Source organism: Narcine bancroftii, chromosome 2, assembly GCF_036971445.1.
Source record: "Narcine bancroftii isolate sNarBan1 chromosome 2, sNarBan1.hap1, whole genome shotgun sequence".
Taxonomy (NCBI): domain Eukaryota; kingdom Metazoa; phylum Chordata; class Chondrichthyes; order Torpediniformes; family Narcinidae; genus Narcine; species Narcine bancroftii.
The window spans coordinates 1232581-1249896 of record NC_091470.1 but is presented as its reverse complement, the minus strand read 5'-3'; positions in this window follow the sequence as shown (position 1 = coordinate 1249896).

The following is a 17316-nucleotide window of genomic DNA, read 5'->3' as shown; positions in this document are numbered from 1 at the left end:
AGGAAATAAAATATCACAGGGAGAAGGAATATAATTTCACAGGGAGAGGGAATAAAAAATCACAGCGAGAGGGAATAAAATGTCACAGGGAGAAGGGAATAAAAAGTCATAGGAAGAGGGAATAATATTTAACAGCGAGAGGGAATAAAATGTCACGGTGATAGAGAATGAAATGTCAAAGGGGGAGGGAATGAAATGTCACATGGAGAGGGAATGAAATGTCACAGGGAGAAGGGAATAAAATGTCACAGGGAGAGGGAATAAAAAAATCAAAGGGAGTGGGAATAAAATGTCACAGGGAGAAGGGAATAAACTGTCACAGGGAGAGGGAATAAAATGTCACAGCGAGAGGGAATAAAATGTCACAGGGAGAAGGGAATAAAATGTCACATGGAGAGGGAATAAAATGTCACAGGGAGAAGGGAATAAAATGTTACAGGAAGAGGGAATAAAATGTCACAGGGAGAAGGGAATAAAATATCACAGGGAGAAGGAATGAAATTTCACAGCGAGAGGGAATAAAAAATCACAGCGAGAGGGAATAAAATGTCACAGGGAGAAGGGAATAAAAATTCACAGGAAGAGGGAATAATATTTAACAGCGAGAGGGAATAAAATGTCACGGGGATAGAGAATGAAATGTCAAAGGGGGAGGGAATGAAATGTCACAGGGAGAGGGCATGAAATGTCACAGGGAGAAGGGAATAAAATGTCAAAGGGAGAAGGGAATAAAATGTCACAGGAAGAGGGAATAAAACGTCACAGGGAGAGGGAATGAAATGTCACAGGGAGAAGGAAATAAAATGTCACAGGGAGAAGGGAATAAAATGTCACATGGAGAATGAAATAAAATATTACAGGGAGATGGAATAAAATTTCACAGGGAGAGGGAATAAAAAATCACAGGGAGAGGGAATAAAATGTCACGGGGAGAGGGAATGAAACGACACATGGAGAAGGGAATAAAATATCCCAAGGAGAGGGAATAAGATGTCACAGGGGGAGGGAATGAAATGTCAAAGGTAGAAGGGAAAGAAATGTCACAGGAGGAGGGAATGAATTGTCACAGGGAGAAGGGAATAAAATGTCACAGGAAGAGGGAATAAAACGTCACAGGGTGAGGGAATGAAATGTCACAGTGAGAAGGGAATAAAATGTCACTAGGAGATGGGAATAAAATGTCAAAGGGAGTGGGAATAAAATGTCACAGGGAGAAGGAAATAAAATATCACAGGGAGAAGGAATATAATTTCACAGGGAGAGTGAATAAAAAATCACAGCGAGAGGGAATAAAATGTCACAGGGAGAAGGGAATAAAAAGTCATAGGAAGAGGGAATAATATTTAACAGCGAGAGGGAATAAAATGTCACGGTGATAGAGAATGAAATGTCAAAGGGGGAGGGAATGAAATGTCACATGGAGAGGGAATGAAATGTCACAGGGAGAAGGGAATGAAATGACACAGGGAGAAGGGAATAAAATATCCCAAGGAGGGGGAATAAGATGTCACTGGGGGAGGGAATGAAATGTCACAGGTAGAAGGGAAAGAAATGTCACAGGAGGAGGGAATGAATTGTCACAGGGAGAAGGGAATAAAATGTCACAGGGAGAGGGAATAAAACGTCACAGGGTGAGGGAATGAAATGTCACAGTGAGAAGGGAATAAAATGTCACTAGGAGATGGGAATAAAATGTCAAAGGGAGTGGGAATAAAATGTCACAGGGAGAAGGAAATAAAATATCACAGGGAGAAGGAATAAAATTTCACAGGGAGAGGGAATAAAAAATCACAGCGAGAGGGAATAAAATGTCACAGGGAGAAGGGAATAAAAAGTCACAGGAAGAGGGAATAATATTTAACAGCGAGAGGGAATAAAATGTTACGGGGATAGAGAATGAAATGTCAAAGGGGGAGGGAATGAAATGTCACAGGGAGAGGGAATGAAATGTCACAGGGAGAAGGGAATAAAATGTCACAGGGAGAGGGAATAAAAAATCAAAGGGAGTGTGAATAAAATGTCACAGGGAGAAGGGAATAAAAAGTCACAGGAAGAGGCAATAAAATTTCACAGGGAGAGGGAATAAATTGTCACGGGGAGATGGAATAAAATGTCACAGGGAGAAGGGAATAAACTGTCACAGGGAGAGCGAATAAAATGTCACAGCGAGAGGGAATAAAATGTCACAGGGAGAAGGGAATAAAATGTCACATGGAGAGGGAATAAAATGTCACAGGGAGAAGGGAATAAAATGTTACAGGAAGAGGGAATAAAATGTCACCGGGAGAAGGGAATAAAATGTCACAGTGCGAGAGAATAAAATGTCACAGGGAGAAGGAATAAAATGTCACAGGGAGAAGGGAATAAAATGTCACAGGGAGAAGGGAATAAAATGTCACAGGGAGAGGAAAGGAAATGTCACAGGGAGAAGGAAATAAAATGTCACAGGGAGAAGGGAATAAAATGTCACAGGGAGAAGGGAATAAAATGTCACAGGGAGAGGGAAATAAAATGTCACAGTGAGAAGGGAATATAATGTCACAGGGAGAATGAAATAAAATATTACAGGGAGATGGAATAAAATTTCACAGGGAGAGGGAATAAAAAATCACATGGAGAGGGAATAAAATGTCACAGGGAGTGGGAATAAAATGTCACGGGGAGAGGGAATGAAATGACACAGGGAGAAGGGAATAAAATATCCCAAGGAGAGGGTATAAGATGTAACAGGGGGAGGGAAAGAAATGTCACAGGAAGAAGGGAAAGAAATGTCACAGGAGGAGGGAATGAATTGTCACAGGGAGAAGGATATAAAATGTCACAGGAAGAGGGAATAAAACGTCACAGGGAGAGGGAATGAAATGTCACAGTGAGAAGGGAATAAAATGTCACTAGGAGATGGGAATAAAATGTCAAAGGGAGTGGGAATAAAATATCACAGGGAGAAGGAAATAAAATATCACAGGGAGAGGGAATAAAAAATCACAGCGAGAGGGAATAGAATGTCACAGGGAGAAGGGAATAAAAAGTCACAGGAAGAGGGAATAATATTTAACAGCGAGAGGGAATAAAATGTCTCGGGGATAGAGAATGAAATGTCAAAGGGAGAGGGAATAAAATGTCACAGGGAGAAGGGAATAAAATGTCACAGGGCGAGAGAATAAAATGTCACAGGGAGAAGGAATAAAATGGCACAGGGAGACGGGAATAAAATGTCACAGGGAGAAGAGAATAAAATGTCACAGGGAGAGGGAATGAAATGTCACAGGGAGAAGGAAATAAAATGTCACAGGGAGAAGGGAATAAAATGTCACAGGGAGAATGAAATAAAATATTACAGGGAGATGGAATAAAATTTCACAGGGAGAGGGAATAAAAAATCACAGGGAGAGGGAATAAAATGTCACAGGGAGTGGGAATAAAATGTCACGGGGAGACGGAATGAAATGACACAGGGAGAAGGGAATAAAATATCCCAAGGAGAGGGAATAAGATGTCACTGGGGGAGGGAATGAAATGTCACAGGTAGAAGGGAAAGAAATGTCACAGGAGGAGGGAATGAATTGTCACAGGGAGAAGGGAATAAAATGTCACAGGAAGAGGGAATAAAACGTCACAGGGAGAGGGAATGAAATGTCACAGGGAGAAGGAAATAAAATGTCACAGGGAGAAGGGAATAAAATGTCACATGGAGAATGAAATAAAATATTACAGGGAGATGGAATAAAATTTCACAGGGAGAGGGAATAAAAAATCACAGGGAGAGGGAATAAAATGTCACGGGGAGAGGGAATGAAACGACACATGGAGAAGGGAATAAAATATCCCAAGGAGAGGGAATAAGATGTCACAGGGGGAGGGAATGAAATGTCAAAGGTAGAAGGGAAAGAAATGTCACAGGAGGAGGGAATGAATTGTCACAGGGAAAAGGGAATAAAATGTCACAGGAAGAGGGAATAAAACGTCACAGGGTGAGGGAATGAAATGTCACAGTGAGAAGGGAATAAAATGTCACTAGGAGATGGGAATATAATGTCAAAGGGAGTGGGAATAAAATGTCACAGGGAGAAGGAAATAAAATATCACAGGGAGAAGGAATATAATTTCACAGGGAGAGGGAATAAAAAATCACAGCGAGAGGGAATAAAATGTCACAGGGAGAAGGGAATAAAAAGTCATAGGAAGAGGGAATAATATTTAACAGCGAGAGGGAATAAAATGTCACGGTGATAGAGAATGAAATGTCAAAGGGGGAGGGAATGAAATGTCACATGGAGAGGGAATGAAATGTCACAGGGAGAAGGGAATGAAATGACACAGGGAGAAGGGAATAAAATATCCCAAGGAGGGGGAATAAGATGTCACTGGGGGAGGGAATGAAATGTCACAGGTAGAAGGGAAAGAAATGTCACAGGAGGAGGGAATGAATTGTCACAGGGAGAAGGGAATAAAATGTCACAGGGAGAGGGAATAAAACGTCACAGGGTGAGGGAATGAAATGTCACAGTGAGAAGGGAATAAAATGTCACTAGGAGATGGGAATAAAATGTCAAAGGGAGTGGGAATAAAATGTCACAGGGAGAAGGAAATAAAATATCACAGGGAGAAGGAATAAAATTTCACAGGGAGAGGGAATAAAAAATCACAGCGAGAGGGAATAAAATGTCACAGGGAGAAGGGAATAAAAAGTCACAGGAAGAGGGAATAATATTTAACAGCGAGAGGGAATAAAATGTTACGGGGATAGAGAATGAAATGTCAAAGGGGGAGGGAATGAACTGTCACAGGGAGAGGGAATGAAATGTCACAGGGAGAAGGGAATAAAATGTCACAGGGAGAGGGAATAAAAAATCAAAGGGAGTGTGAATAAAATGTCACATGGAGAAGGGAATAAAAAGTTACAGGAAGAGGCAATAAAATTTCACAGGGAGAGGGAATAAATTGTCACGGGGAGATGGAATAAAATGTCACAGGGAGAAGGGAATAAACTGTCACAGGGAGAGCGAATAAAATGTCACAGCGAGAGGGAATAAAATGTCACAGGGAGAAGGGAATAAAATGTCACATGGAGAGGGAATAAAATGTCACAGGGAGAAGGGAATAAAATGTTACAGGAAGAGGGAATAAAATGTCACCGGGAGAAGGGAATAAAATGTCACAGTGCGAGAGAATAAAATGTCACAGGGAGAAGGAATAAAATGTCACAGGGAGAAGGGAATAAAATGTCACAGGGAGAAGGGAATAAAATGTCACAGGGAGAGGAAAGGAAATGTCACAGGGAGAAGGAAATAAAATGTCACAGGGAGAAGGGAATAAAATGTCACAGGGAGAAGGGAATAAAATGTCACAGGGAGAGGGAAATAAAATGTCACAGTGAGAAGGGAATATAATGTCACAGGGAGAATGAAATAAAATATTACAGGGAGATGGAATAAAATTTCACAGGGAGAGGGAATAAAAAATCACATGGAGAGGGAATAAAATGTCACAGGGAGTGGGAATAAAATGTCACGGGGAGAGGGAATGAAATGACACAGGGAGAAGGGAATAAAATATCCCAAGGAGAGGGTATAAGATGTAACAGGGGGAGGGAAAGAAATGTCACAGGAAGAAGGGAAAGAAATGTCACAGGAGGAGGGAATGAATTGTCACAGGGAGAAGGATATAAAATGTCACAGGAAGAGGGAATAAAACGTCACAGGGAGAGGGAATGAAATGTCACAGTGAGAAGGGAATAAAATGTCACTAGGAGATGGGAATAAAATGTCAAAGGGAGTGGGAATAAAATATCACAGGGAGAAGGAAATAAAATATCACAGGGAGAGGGAATAAAAAATCACAGCGAGAGGGAATAGAATGTCACAGGGAGAAGGGAATAAAAAGTCACAGGAAGAGGGAATAATATTTAACAGCGAGAGGGAATAAAATGTCTCGGGGATAGAGAATGAAATGTCAAAGGGAGAGGGAATAAAATGTCACAGGGAGAAGGGAATAAAATGTCACAGGGAGAAGGAATAAAATGTCACAGGGAGAAGGGAATAAAATGTCACAGGGCGAGAGAATAAAATGTCACAGGGAGAAGGAATAAAATGGCACAGGGAGACGGGAATAAAATGTCACAGGGAGAAGAGAATAAAATGTCACAGGGAGAGTGAATGAAATGTCACAGGGAGAAGGAAATAAAATGTCACAGGGAGAAGGGAATAAAATGTCACAGGGAGAATGAAATAAAATATTACAGGGAGATGGAATAAAATTTCACAGGGAGAGGGAATAAAAAATCACAGGGAGAGGGAATAAAATGTCACAGGGAGTGGGAATAAAATGTCACGGGGAGACGGAATGAAATGACACAGGGAGAAGGGAATAAAATATCCCAAGGAGAGGGAATAAGATGTCACTGGGGGAGGGAATGAAATGTCACAGGTAGAAGGGAAAGAAATGTCACAGGAGGAGGGAATGAATTGTCACAGGGAGAAGGGAATAAAATGTCACAGGAAGAGGGAATAAAACGTCACAGGGAGAGGGAATGAAATGTCACAGGGAGAAGGAAATAAAATGTCACAGGGAGAAGGGAATAAAATGTCACATGGAGAATGAAATAAAATATTACAGGGAGATGGAATAAAATTTCACAGGGAGAGGGAATAAAAAATCACAGGGAGAGGGAATAAAATGTCACGGGGAGAGGGAATGAAACGACACATGGAGAAGGGAATAAAATATCCCAAGGAGAGGGAATAAGATGTCACAGGGGGAGGGAATGAAATGTCAAAGGTAGAAGGGAAAGAAATGTCACAGGAGGAGGGAATGAATTGTCACAGGGAAAAGGGAATAAAATGTCACAGGAAGAGGGAATAAAACGTCACAGGGTGAGGGAATGAAATGTCACAGTGAGAAGGGAATAAAATGTCACTAGGAGATGGGAATAAAATGTCAAAGGGAGTGGGAATAAAATGTCACAGGGAGAAGGAAATAAAATATCACAGGGAGAAGGAATATAATTTCACAGGGAGAGGGAATAAAAAATCACAGCGAGAGGGAATAAAATGTCACAGGGAGAAGGGAATAAAAAGTCATAGGAAGAGGGAATAATATTTAACAGCGAGAGGGAATAAAATGTCACGGTGATAGAGAATGAAATGTCAAAGGGGGAGGGAATGAAATGTCACATGGAGAGGGAATGAAATGACACAGGGAGAAGGGAATAAAATGTCACAGGGAGAGGGAATAAAAAAATCAAAGGGAGTGGGAATAAAATGTCACAGGGAGAAGGGAATAAACTGTCACAGGGAGAGGGAATAAAATGTCACAGCGAGAGGGAATAAAATGTCACAGGGAGAAGGGAATAAAATGTCACATGGAGAGGGAATAAAATGTCACAGGGAGAAGGGAATAAAATGTTACAGGAAAAGGGAATAAAATGTCACAGGGAGAAGGGAATAAAATATCACAGGGAGAAGGAATGAAATTTCACAGCGAGAGGGAATAAAAAATCACAGCGAGAGGGAATAAAATGTCACAGGGAGAAGGGAATAAAAATTCACAGGAAGAGGGAATAATATTTAACAGCGAGAGGGAATAAAATGTCACGGGGATAGAGAATGAAATGTCAAAGGGGGAGGGAATGAAATGTCACAGGGAGAGGGCATGAAATGTCACAGGGAGAAGGGAATAAAATGTCACAGGGAGAAGGGAATAAAATGTCACAGGGAGAAGGGAATAAACTGTCACAGGTAGAGGGAATAAAATGTCACAGGGAGAAGGAATAAAATGTCACAGGGAGAAGGGAATAAAATGTCACAGGGAGAGGGAATAAAATGTCACGGAGAAGGGAATAAAATGTTACAGGAAGAGGGAATAAAATGTCACAGGTAGAAGGGAATAAAATGTCACAGGGCGAGAGAATAAAATGTCACAGGGAGAAGGAATAAAATGTCACAGGGAGAAGGGAATAAAATGTCACAGGGAGAAGGGAATAAAATGTCACAGGGAGAATGAAATAAAATATTACAGGGAGATGTAATAAAATTTCACATGGAGAGGGAATAAAAAATCACAGGGAGTGGGAATAAAATGTCACGGGGAGAGGGAATGAAACGACACAGGGAGAAGGGAATAAAATATCCCAAGGAGAGGGAATAAGATGTCACAGGGGGAGGGAATGAAATGTCACAGGTAGAAGGGAAAAAAATGTCACAGGAAGAGGGAATGAATTGTCACAGGGAGAAGGGAATAAAATGTCACAGGAAGAGGGAATAAAACGTCACAGGGAGAGGGAATGAAATGTCACAGTGAGAAGGGAATAAAATGTCACTAGGAGATGGGAATAAAATGTCAAAGGGAGTGGGAATAAAATGTCACAGGGAGAAAGAGATAAAATATCACAGGGAGAAGGAATAAAATTTCACAGGGAGAGGGAATAAAAAATCACAGCGAGAGGGAATAAAATGTCACAGGGAGAAGGGAATAAAAAGTCACAGGAAGAGGGAATAATATATAACAGCGAGAGGGAATAAAATGTCACGGGGATAGAGAATGAAATGTCAAAGGGGGAGGGAATGAAATGTCACAGGGAGAGGGAATGAAATGTCACAGGGTGAGGGAATGAAATGTCACAGGGAGAAGGGAATAAAATGTCACAGGGAGAAGGGAATAAAATGTCACAGGGAGAAGGGAATAAACTGTCACAGGGAGACGGAATAAAATGTCACAGGGAGAAGGGAAAAAAATGTCACAGGGAGAAGGGAATAAAATGTCACAGGGAGAAGGGAATAAAATGTCACAGGGAGAAGGGAATAAACTGTCACAGGGAGACGGAATAAAATGTCACAGAGAGAAGGGAATAAAATGTCACAGGGAGAAGGGAATAAAATGTCACAGGGAGAAGGGAATAAAATGTCACAGGGAGAAGGGAATAAAATGTCACAGGGAGAAGGGAATAAACTGTCACAGGGAGACGGAATAAAATGTCACAGGGAGAGGGAATAAAATGTCACAGGGAGAAGGGAAAAAAATGTCACAGGGAGAGGGAATAAAATGTCACAGGGAGAAGGGAAAGAAATGTCATAGGAGGAGGGAATGAATTGTCACAGGGAGAAGGGAATAAAATGTCACAGGAAGAGGGAATAAAACGTCACAGGGAGAGGGAATGAAATGTCACAGTGAGAAGGGAATAAAATTTCACAGGGAGAAGGAAATAAAATATCACAGGGAAGAGGAATAAAATGTCACAGGGAGAGGGAATAAAAAATCAAAGGGAGTGGGAATAAAATGTCACAGGGAGAAGGGAATAAAAAGTCACAGGAAGAGGGAATAAAATGTCACAGGGAGAAGGGAATAAAATGTCACAGGGCGAGAGAATAAAATGTCACAGGGAGAAGGAATAAAATGTCACAGGGAGAAGGGAATAAAATGTCACAGGGAGAAGGGAATAAAATGTAACAGTGAGAGGGAATGAAATGTCACAGTGAGAAGGGAATAAAATGTCACAGGGAGAAGGGAATAAAATGTAACAGGGAGAAGGAATAAAATGTCACAGGGAGAAGGGAATAAAATGTCACAGGGAGAAGGGAATAAAATGTAACAGGGAGAAGGGAATAAAATGTCACAGGGAGAAGGGAATAAAATGTCACAGGGCGAGAGAATAAAATGTCACAGGGAGAAGGAATAAAATGTCACAGGGAGAAGGGAATAAAATGTCACAGGGAGAAGGGAATAAAATGTAACAGGAAGAGGGAATAAAATGTCACAGGGAGAAGGGAATAAAATGTCACAGGGCGAGAGAATAAAATGTCACAGGGAGAGGGAATGAAATGTCACAGGGAGAAGGAAATAAAATGTCACAGGGAGAAGGGAATAAAATGTCACAGGGAGAATGAAATAAAATATTACAGGGAGATGGAATAAAATTTCACAGGGAGAGGGAATTAAAAATCACAGGGAGAGGGAATAAAATGTCACAGGGAGTTTGAATAAAATGTCACGGGGAGAGGGAATGAAATGACACAGGGAGAAGGGAATAAAATATCCCAAGGAGAGGGAATAAGATGTCACAGGGGGAGGGAATGAAATGTCACAGGTAGAAGGGAAAGAAATGTCACAGGAAGAGGGAATGAATTGTCACAGGGAGAAGGGAATAAAATGTCACAGGAAGAGGGAATAAAACGGCACAGGGAGAGGGAATGAAATGTCACAGCGAGAAGGGAATAAAATGTCACTAGGAGATGGGAATAAAATGTCAAAGGGAGTGGGAATAAAATGTCACAGGGAGAAGGAAATAAAATATCACAGGGAGAAGGAATAAAATTTCACAGCGAGAGGGAATAAAAAATCACAGCGAGAGGGAATAAAATGTCACAGGGAGAAGGGAATAAAAAGTCACAGGAAGAGGGAATAATATTTAACAGCGAGAGGGAATAAAATGTCACGGGGATAGAGAATGAAATGTCAAAGGGGGAGGGAATGAAATGTCACAGGGAGAGGGCATGAAATGTCACAGGGAGAAGGGAATAAAATGTCACAGGGAGAAGGGAATAAAATGTCACAGGGAGAAGGGAATAAATGTCACAGGGAGAGGGAATAAAATGTCACAGGGAGAGGGAATAAAATGTCACAGGGAGAAGGGAATAAAATGTCACAGGGAGAGGGAATAAAATGTCACGGAGAAGGGAATAAAATGTTACAGGAAGAGGGAATAAAATGTCACAGGGAGAAGGGAATAAAATGTCACAGGGCGAGAGAATAAAATGTCACAGAGAGAAGGAATAAAATGTCACAGGGAGAAGGGAATAAAATGTCACAGGGAGAAGGGAATAAAATGTCACAGTGAGAGGGAATGAAATGTCACAGGGAGAAGGAAATAAAATGTCACAGGGAGAAGGGAATAAAATTTCACAGGGAGAAGGGAATAAAATGTCACAGTGAGAGGGAATGAAATGTCACAGGGAGAAGGAAATAAAATGTCACAGGGAGAAGGGAATATAATGTCACAGGGAGAATGAAATAAAATATTACAGGGAGATGGAATAAAATTTCACAGGGAGAGGGAATAAAAAATCACATGGAGAGGGAATAAAATGTCACAAGGGAGTGGGAATAAAATGTCACGGGGAGAGGGAATGAAATGACACAGGGAGAAGGGAATAAAATATCCCAAGGAGAGGGTATAAGATGTAACAGGGGGAGGGAAAGAAATGTCACAGGAAGAAGGGAAAGATATGTCACAGGAGGAGGGAATGAATTGTCACAGGGAGAAGGGAATAAAATGTCACAGGAAGAGGGAATAAATCGTCACAGGGAGAGGGAATGAAATGTCACATGGAGAAGGGAATAAAATGTCACAGGGAGAGGGAATAAAAAATCAAAGGGAGTGTGAATAAAATGTCACAGGGAGAAGGGAATAAAAAGTCACAGGAAGAGGCAATATAATTTCACAGGGAGAGGGAATAAATTGTCACGGGGAGATGGAATAAAATGTCACAGGGAGAAGGGAATAAACTGTCACAGGGAGAGGGAATAAAATGTCACAGCGAGAGGGAATAAAATGTCACAGGGAGAAGGGAATAAAATGTCACATGGAGAGGGAATAAAATGTCACAGGGAGAAGGGAATAAAATGTTACAGGAAGAGGGAATAAAATGTCACCGGGAGAAGGGAATAAAATGTCACAGTGCGAGAGAATAAAATGTCACAGGCAGAAGGAATAAAATGTCACAGGGAGAAGGGAATAAAATGTCACAGGGAGAAGGGAATAAAATGTCACAGGGAGAGGGAAGGAAATGTCACAGGGAGAAGGAAATAAAATGTCACAGGGAGAAGGGAATAAAATGTCACAGGGAGAAGGGAATAAAATGTCACAGGGAGAGGGAAATAAAATGTCACAGGGAGAAGGGAATATAATGTCACAGGGAGAATGAAATAAAATATTACAGGGAGATGGAATAAAATTTCACAGGGAGAGGGAATAAAAAATCACATGGAGAGGGAATAAAATGTCACAGGGAGTGGGAATAAAATGTCACGGGGAGAGGGAATGAAATGACACAGGGAGAAGGGAATAAAATATCCCAAGGAGAGGGTATAAGATGTAACAGGGGGAGGGAAAGAAATGTCACAGGAAGAAGGGAAAGAAATGTCACAGGAGGAGGGAATGAATTGTCACAGGGAGAAGGATATAAAATGTCACAGGAAGAGGGAATAAAACGTCACAGGGAGAGGGAATGAAATGTCACAGTGAGAAGGGAATAAAATGTCACTAGGAGATGGGAATAAAATGTCAAAGGGAGTGGGAATAAAATATCACAGGGAGAAGGAAATAAAATATCACAGGGAGAGGGAATAAAAAATCACAGCGAGAAGGAATAGAATGTCACAGTGAGAAGGGAATAAAAAGTCACAGGAAGAGGGAATAATATTTAACAGCGAGAGGGAATAAAATGTCTCGGGGATAGAGAATGAAATGTCAAAGTGAGAGGGAATAAAATGTCACAGGGAGAAGGGAATAAAATGTCACAGGGCGAGAGAATAAAATGTCACAGGGAGAAGGAATAAAATGTCACAGGGAGAAGGGAATTAAATGTCACAGGGTGAGAGAATAAAATGTCACAGGGAGAAGGAATAAAATGTCACAGGGAGACGGGAATAAAATGTCACAGGGAGAAGAGAATAAAATGTCACAGGGAGAGGGAATGAAATGTCACAGGGAGAAGGAAATAAAATGTCACAGGGAGAAGGGAATAAAATGTCACAGGGAGAATGAAATAAAATATTACAGGGGGATGGAATAAAATTTCACAGGGAGAGGGAATAAAAAATCACAGGGAGAGGGAATAAAATGTCACAGGGACTGGGAATAAAATGTCACGGGGAGACGGAATGAAATGACACAGGGAGAAGGGAATAAAATATCCCAAGGAGAGGGAATAAGATGTCACTGGGGGAGGGAATGAAATGTCACAGGTAGAAGGGAAAGAAATGTCACAGGAGGAGGGAATGAATTGTCACAGGGAGAAGGGAATAAAATGTCACAGGAAGAGGGAATAAAACGTCACAGGGAGAGGGAATGAAATGTCACAGGGAGAAGGAAATAAAATGTCACAGGGAGAAGGGAATAAAATGTCACATGGAGAATGAAATAAAATATTACAGGGAGATGGAATAAAATTTCACAGGGAGAGGGAATAAAAAATCACAGGGAGAGGGAATAAAATGTCACGGGGAGAGGGAATGAAACGACACATGGAGAAGGGAATAAAATATCCCAAGGAGAGGGAATAAGATGTCACAGGGGGAGGGAATGAAATGTCAAAGGTAGAAGGGAAAGAAATGTCGCAGGAGGAGGGAATGAATTGTCACAGGGAGAAGGGAATAAAATGTCACAGGAAGAGGGAATAAAACGTCACAGGGTGAGGGAATGAAATGTCACAGTGAGAAGGGAATAAAATGTCACTAGGAGATGGGAATAAAATGTCAAAGGGAGTGGGAATAAAATGTCACAGGGAGAAGGAAATAAAATATCACAGGGAGAAGGAATATAATTTCACAGGGAGAGTGAATAAAAAATCACAGCGAGAGGGAATAAAATGTCACAGGGAGAAGGGAATAATAAGTCATAGGAAGAGGGAATAATATTTAACAGCGAGAGGGAATAAAATGTCACGGTGATAGAGAATGAAATGTCAAAGGGGGAGGGAATGAAATGTCACATGGAGAGGGAATGAAATGTCACAGGGAGAAGGGAATAAAATGTCACAGGGAGAGGGAATAAAAAAATCAAAGGGAGTGGGAATAAAATGTCACAGGGAGAAGGGAATAAACTGTCACAGGGAGAGGGAATAAAATGTCACAGCGAGAGGGAATAAATTGTCACAGGGAGAAGGGAATAAAATGTCACATGGAGAGGGAATAAAATGTCACAGGGAGAAGGGAATAAAATATCACAGGGAGAAGGAATGAAATTTCACAGCGAGAGGGAATAAAAAATCACAGCGAGAGGGAATAAAATGTCACAGGCAGAAGGAATAAAATGTCACAGGGAGAAGGGAATAAAATGTCACAGGGAGAAGGGAATAAAATGTCACAGGGAGAGGGAAGGAAATGTCACAGGGAGAAGGAAATAAAATGTCACAGGGAGAAGGGAATAAAATGTCACAGGGAGAAGGGAATAAAATGTCACAGGGAGAAGGGAATAAAAAATCACATGGAGAGGGAATAAAATGTCACAGGGAGTGGGAATAAAATGTCACGGGGAGAGGGAATGAAATGACACAGGGAGAAGGGAATAAAATATCCCAAGGAGAGGGTATAAGATGTAACAGGGGGAGGGAAAGAAATGTCACAGGAAGAAGGGAAAGAAATGTCACAGGAGGAGGGAATGAATTGTCACAGGGAGAAGGATATAAAATGTCACAGGAAGAGGGAATAAAACGTCACAGGGAGAGGGAATGAAATGTCACAGTGAGAAGGGAATAAAATGTCACTAGGAGATGGGAATAAAATGTCAAAGTGAGTGGGAATAAAATATCACAGGGAGAAGGAAATAAAATATCACAGGGAGAGGGAATAAAAAATCACAGCGAGAGGGAATAGAATGTCACAGTGAGAAGGGAATAAAAAGTCACAGGAAGAGGGAATAATATTTAACAGCGAGAGGGAATAAAATGTCTCGGGGATAGAGAATGAAATGTCAAAGTGAGAGGGAATAAAATGTCACAGGGAGAAGGGAATAAAATGTCACAGGGCGAGAGAATAAAATGTCACAGGGAGAAGGAATAAAATGTCACAGGGAGAAGGGAATTAAATGTCACAGGGTGAGAGAATAAAATGTCACAGGGAGAAGGAATAAAATGTCACAGGGAGACGGGAATAAAATGTCACAGGGAGAAGAGAATAAAATGTCACAGGGAGAGGGAATGAAATGTCACAGGGAGAAGGAAATAAAATGTCACAGGGAGAAGGGAATAAAATGTCACAGGGAGAATGAAATAAAATATTACAGGGGGATGGAATAAAATTTCACAGGGAGAGGGAATAAAAAATCACAGGGAGAGGGAATAAAATGTCACGGGGAGAGGGAATGAAACGACACATGGAGAAGGGAATAAAATATCCCAAGGAGAGGGAATAAGATGTCACAGGGGGAGGGAATGAAATGTCAAAGGTAGAAGGGAAAGAAATGTCGCAGGAGGAGGGAATGAATTGTCACAGGGAGAAGGGAATAAAATGTCACAGGAAGAGGGAATAAAACGTCACAGGGTGAGGGAATGAAATGTCACAGTGAGAAGGGAATAAAATGTCACTAGGAGATGGGAATAAAATGTCAAAGGGAGTGGGAATAAAATGTCACAGGGAGAAGGAAATAAAATATCACAGGGAGAAAGAATATAATTTCACAGGGAGAGTGAATAAAAAATCACAGCGAGAGGGAATAAAATGTCACAGGGAGAAGGGAATAAAAAGTCATAGGAAGAGGGAATAATATTTAACAGCGAGAGGGAATAAAATGTCACGGTGATAGAGAATGAAATGTCAAAGGGGGAGGGAATGAAATGTCACATGGAGAGGGAATGAAATGTCACAGGGAGAAGGGAATAAAATGTCACAGGGAGAGGGAATAAAAAAATCAAAGGGAGTGGGAATAAAATGTCACAGGGAGAAGGGAATAAACTGTCACAGGGAGAGGGAATAAAATGTCACAGCGAGAGGGAATAAATTGTCACAGGGAGAAGGGAATAAAATGTCACATGGAGAGGGAATAAAATGTCACAGGGAGAAGGGAATAAAATATCACAGGGAGAAGGAATGAAATTTCACAGCGAGAGGGAATAAAAAATCACAGCGAGAGGGAATAAAATGTCACAGGGAGAAGGGAATAAAAATTCACAGGAAGAGGGAATAATATTTAACAGCGAGAGGGAATAAAATGTCACGGGGATAGAGAATGAAATGTCAAAGGGGGAGGGAATGAAATGTCACAGGGAGAGGGCATGAAATGTCACAGGGAGAAGGGAATAAAATGTCACAGGGAGAAGGGAATAAAATGTCACAGGGAGAAGGGAATAAACTGTCACAGGTAGAGGGAATAAAATGTCACAGGGAGAGGGAATAAAATGTCACAGGGAGAAGGGAATAAAATGTCACAGGGAGAATGAAATAAAATATTACAGGGGGATGGAATAAAATTTCACAGGGAGAGGGAATAAAAAATCACAGGGAGAGGGAATAAAATGTCACAGGGACTGGGAATAAAATGTCACGGGGAGACGGAATGAAATGACACAGGGAGAAGGGAATAAAATATCCCAAGGAGAGGGAATAAGATGTCACTGGGGGAGGGAATGAAATGTCACAGGTAGAAGGGAAAGAAATGTCACAGGAGGAGGGAATGAATTGTCACAGGGAGAAGGGAATAAAATGTCACAGGAAGAGGGAATAAAACGTCACAGGGAGAGGGAATGAAATGTCACAGGGAGAAGGAAATAAAATGTCACAGTGAGAAGGGAATAAAATGTCACATGGAGAATGAAATAAAATATTACAGGGAGATGGAATAAAATTTCACAGGGAGAGGGAATAAAAAATCACAGGGAGAGGGAATAAAATGTCACGGGGAGAGGGAATGAAACGACACATGGAGAAGGGAATAAAATATCCCAAGGAGAGGGAATAAGATGTCACAGGGGGAGGGAATGAAATGTCAAAGGTAGAAGGGAAAGAAATGTCGCAGGAGGAGGGAATGAATTGTCACAGGGAGAAGGGAATAAATTGTCACAGGAAGAGGGAATAAAACGTCACAGGGTGAGGGAATGAAATGTCACAGTGAGAAGGGAATAAAATGTCACTAGGAGATGGGAATAAAATGTCAAAGGGAGTGGGAATAAAATGTCACAGGGAGAAGGAAATAAAATATCACAGGGAGAAGGAATATAATTTCACAGGGAGAGTGAATAAAAAATCACAGCGAGAGGGAATAAAATGTCACAGGGAGAAGGGAATAAAAAGTCATAGGAAGAGGGAATAATATTTAACAGCGAGAGGGAATAAAATGTCACGGTGATAGAGAATGAAATGTCAAAGGGGGAGGGAATGAAATGTCACATGGAGAGGGAATGAAATGTCACAGGGAGAAGGGAATAAAATGTCACAGGGAGAGGGAATAAAAAAATCAAAGGGAGTGGGAATAAAATGTCACAGGGAGAAGGGAATAAACTGTCACAGGGAGAGGGAATAAAATGTCACAGCGAGAGGGAATAAATTGTCACAGGGAGAAGGGAATAAAATGTCACATGGAGAGGGAATAAAATGTCACAGGGAGAA